The 5099-nt window shown below is 33.2% G+C and overlaps 1 pseudogene; it reads right to left on the bottom strand.

Moving 5' to 3' along the window:
• Window positions 1-3226: 3226 nt before the first annotated feature.
• On the bottom strand, window positions 3227-3347 carry LOC116477956 (U2 spliceosomal RNA; annotated as a pseudogene).
• Window positions 3348-5099: the final 1752 nt, after the last annotated feature.

The raw sequence follows: 5099 nt of genomic DNA, 5'->3' as shown, positions 1-5099 counted from the left end.
CCTTCCCAGGAAATGTAGGGATTATGAGAATTACAATTCAAGATAAGATTTAGGTGGGGATACAGCCAAAGCATATCACCTATTAACTAAAAAGGCCCAGATCTAGACAGATTCACAGTTGAATTTTACCAGATGTACAAGGAAGAGCTGGTACCTTCCCTTCTCAACGTTATTTCAAAAAATTGAAAAGAAGAGACTCCTCCCTAACTCATTGTATAAGGCAAGTATCCTGATACCAAAACCTGTCAGATACACACACACACACAAAAGAAAACTTCAGGCCAATATCCTTGATGAACATCAGTGAAAAATTCCTCAGCAAAACACTGGCAAATCGCATCTAGTGGCACATATCAAAGCTTATCCACCACAAACGAGTAGACTTCACCTCTGGTGTCCAAGGTTGGTTCAACATATGTAATCAATAAACGTGATTCATCACATAAACAGAACTAAAGACAAAAAAAAAAAAAACAAAAAAAAAACACATAATTACCTCAATAGATGCAGAAAAGGCTATTGATAAAATTCGACATCCATTCATGTTAAAAACTCTCAATAAATTAGATACTGAAGGAACATACTTCAAAATAATGAGAGCTATATATGACAGACGTACAGCCAATGTCATATTAAATGGGCAAAAGCTGGAAGCATTCTCCTTGAAAACCAGCAAAAGAAAAGGGTGCCCTGTCTCACCACTTCTATTCATCATAGTATTGGAAATTGTGGCCAGGGCAATAGGTAAGAGAAAGAAGGAAAGTCATTCAACTAGGAAGAGAGGAAGTCAAATTATTTGTGATCACAAATGACATGTCTTATATCTAGAAAACTCCATCCTTTCAGCCTAAAAGCTTCCTAAGCTGATAAGCACTTCAGCAAAGTCTCAGGATACAAACGTGTGCAAAAATCACTAGCATTCGTATACACCAGAAACAGTCAAGAAAGGAGCCAAATCATGAACAAACTCTCACTCACGATTGCCCCAAAAATTATATTAATAATTTTTAAGAGCTAGTCACTTAGTATTACAATTACAGAGCATCAAATATAAAAGTAATATTAAATGCTTGCAGTGAATAGAGATACATTGCTTATGGGATATGTGACATCGAAGAAAACATCAGAGACTTGTTAAAGGCACCAAGACAGATTTTATTCCGTTTATTTAAGTTTGGGAGACTGACTGCAGTATAAACAGCTTAAATTCAACTAAGACAAAGGTGGCTGAATATTTTTTTGTCAACTTTTATTTAATATCTAGGTAGTACCAATAGGTAGTTTTTCAACCCTTCCCCTCTTCCCTCCTCTCCTCTTTTGTAGTCCCCAGTGTCTATTGTTCCCCTCTTTGTGTCCATGCATACCCAATGTTTAGCGTCCAGTTATAAGTAGAATATGCAGCATTTATTTTTCCATTTTTTGTATTAATTCACTTAGGATAATGGCCTCCAGCTGCATCCATGTTGCTGAAAAAAACATGATTTCATTATTTTTTATGGCTTTGTGATTACATCATGTGTATGTTCCTTATTTTCTTTATCCAATTCATCTTTGATGAGCACCTAGGTTGATTCCATGGCTTTATTATTGTAAAATAGTGCAGTGATAAACATACAAGGACATGTTTCTTTTATTTATTTTCCTTTGGATATACGGCCAATAGTGAGATTGCTGGGTTAAATGGTAGTTCTTTCAGTTGTTTGAGAAATCTCCTAACTGCTGTCTAAAATGGCCGAACTAATTTACACCCCCACTTGAAGTTTTTCAAGAGAAAAAAAAGAAGAAACAAAAGAGACAATGGGAAGGTAAAAAAGGAAGAACGAAATGGACTGGGGGATCTGGAGATATCAGGAATTACAAGAAGGGGTCAAATGGATAATTACTAAAAATGTTTTGACAAAGTGGGTAAGGACAATTGACAATTTGCAGTTTGGTAGCATTGCATTTTATTGAGCACAGGACTAGAGTCACCTTTAGGAGAATGACCTAAAACAGGTGGAAACCAGAGTAAAGTTTGGTCAAATCTGTTGGCACAGTGTTCAAAAAAGTCCCTGATGCTGATGCCATGTGGGAGTTCAGGTTTACATTGATAATTGACTGACAGCAGAATTTTTATCAACAATAAATACCTTAAAATTAAGGAGTAATATCATCCACAATGTCCAATAGATTTTTTTTTAAACTGAGCTAGACATTCAAAAGAATATTTAATGGCTAGGAACGGACATAAAAAGTACTCAGATGCTTCATTAATATAATCTGATGAAGGAATTATTTGGAAACCATATTAAAGCACCTATATATTATACCTGAAAGCATATTAAAAATAAGATAGAAGAATGAATTTGAAAAAGCATCAGATTCAAACAAAGACAGGAAAAATTAGAATTTCAGATGGACAAAACAGAAAGGATATTATATGGAAAATACTTGAAGAAATATTGTTTGAACAATTTCAAATTTGATTAAAAACATTAGCACCTGCATTTAGGAAGTTCAGCAAACACGGAGCAGGATAAATCAAGAAAACCATATCTAGGTAGAGTATAGTCATAATAGTCCTAAAACAAGAATAAAGAAAAGTATCTTTAAATATCCAGATAAAAAATACATTACACACAGGAGAATGTGTGTAAAAACAAGGAGCTGGGAAGACAAAGAAATGATATAATTGGAGGGTAAAAGAAAATACTTTCAACCTAATATTCTTTAGCCACCAAAAATATATTTTAAAAATTAAGGCAAGATAAAGGCAACACCAAATTACTGAAATTTGAGATAATTATATCACCATAATCTATAGAAACTACATGCTGGATTTTGCAAATGCTAATGCAAAGTTTTTCAGGAAGAAGGAAATTATACCAATGGAGATTTGAATCAATAGTAAAGAAGTAAGAATAAAAAAATTATAAGCATTTGAAAATATAAATACATATTAGCTTTTATATTATTCAGTTATTTAAGTTTCCATAAGCACTGTAAAGCAAAAATTATCATATGATATTGTGAGTTTATAAATATTTTGAATTAAAACAAAGAAAATAGTAACAGAGATTATGCAAGTAGAATTATATGGTTTTAAGTTTCTTAAATGTGAAATGGGTTGTATTAATTCAAGATGGAATGTGATAATTGCAAATGCACATTTTAATCCCTTTAACAATACGACCACCATCGAGAGTTACAGATAAAAAGCCAGTAGAAGAGACAGAGTGGAATATTAAAAATTTCTCATTTCCTAAATGAGGTTAAGATGCTAGATTTAAACCTAGACCATCAGAAATTACATTAAAATGAACAAAAACATACTACATTTGATCTTAGCCAAAAGGCCAAGAAGCGATGAACAAAAACATACTAATTAAGAAACTGAGATTGTCAAACTGGAAGGAGTGGAGAGGTGTCATTTCAAAATGATAAAAGGGTTAATCCTTAAAATGTGCATGCACTTAATTACAAAGTTATAAAAAATGTATAAAGCAGTGATTGACATAACTAAATGAGAAATAAAAAACCACAGGCAGAATTAGAGATTTAAATATTCTTCTCTCAGAAATGATATAACAAGTGGACAAAATATGAATAAGGAAATACATTAGTTTTCTATTGTTGCTGTAACAAATTATCACAAACTTAGTGGTTTAAAAAACACAGATTTATTACTTGTCAACTCTGAAAGTAGAAGTCCAAAGTAAGCCTTATGGAAGACAAAATCAAAGTGTGAGAAGAGCTGCAGTCCTTTTGGAGGAACCAACAGAGAATTCATTCATTGTCTTTTCTAGGTTCTAGAGGTTGTCAGCATTTCTGGGCTCACAGCCACATCACTCCAACTGTCATTACATATTTATTGTAATACCTCCTTCTCTTAGTTTCCTACCTCCTTCTTGTGAACCCTTCTAATTACATTTGCCTACCTGGATAATCCAGAATAATCAAGAGCCTTAATCACACCTGCAAAATCCATTTGCACAGGTTCTGGGGATTAGGACATGGAACTCTTTGGGGGATCATTATTTATCTTACTAAATATACAGTATAATTTAATACTGTTTTCAATGAATATGCAAATAGATATTTATAGAAAATTTTATTTAGTGACTTCAAAACATATATTATTTCAGTGTTCATGGAACATTTATCAAGATAGACCATATACTAGGCCATAAAATAAGTCTTCATAAGTTTCAAAGGTTTGAAATTATTTAGAATATGTTTTCTAACTACAAGTAAAATGATAAGAAATATATAAGAACAAAACAATGCATTTAGAAAATTCTCAAATATTTCAAAATTCAGCAACTCGCTTCTAAATAACTCATAAGTAAATGGAGAAAACACAAAGCCAATTAGAAAATAGTTCACCAGGCTGGGCGCGGTGGCTCACGCTTGTAATCCCAGCACTTTGGGAGGCCGAAGCGGGAGGATCACGAGGTCAGGAGATCGAGACCACGGTGAAACCCTGTCTCTACTAAAAATACAAAAAATTAGCCGGGCGTGGTGGCGGGCACCTGTAGTCCCAGCTACTTGGAGAGGCTGAGGCAGGAGAATGGCATGAACCCGGGAGGCGGAGCTTGCAGTGAGCCGAGATTGCACCACTGCACTCCAGCCTGGGCGACAGAGTGAGACTCCGTCTCAAAAAAAAAAAAAAAAAGAAAATAGTTCACCAGAATGATAATGAAAAGACAAAATATAAAATGTATGAAACATAGCCTAAGTAATCTTTACAGAGAATATAAAAGCTTCACATACAAGGAAGAAATATCCAAAACTAATGTTCTAAATGTCTACCTTAGTAACCCTAGAAAATAAAGAGCAAATTAAACCCCAAAGTAAAGACAATAAAAAATGTAAGTTAGAATAAAAATTAAAGAGAAAATAAATAGGAAAATTAATAGTCAAAAATTGGTTCTTCAAAAAGAGTAATGAAATTGGAAACTCCTAATAGACTAATTTTTTTAAAAGATAAAATACAAATTAACTATATCAGGAATAATAAAATGAACATCATTATGGATTGCACACTTATGAAAAGGGAAACAGGAAACATTAGTGTCTCAGTCCATAAAGTCCATTCCTTTTATAACAAAATAACAAAG

Source organism: Hylobates moloch, unplaced genomic scaffold, assembly GCF_009828535.3.
Source record: "Hylobates moloch isolate HMO894 unplaced genomic scaffold, HMol_V3 SCAFFOLD_2, whole genome shotgun sequence".
Taxonomy (NCBI): Eukaryota; Metazoa; Chordata; class Mammalia; order Primates; family Hylobatidae; genus Hylobates; species Hylobates moloch.
The sequence above is the reverse complement of the archived record's forward strand: the minus strand, read 5'-3'. Positions and strand labels throughout refer to the sequence as shown.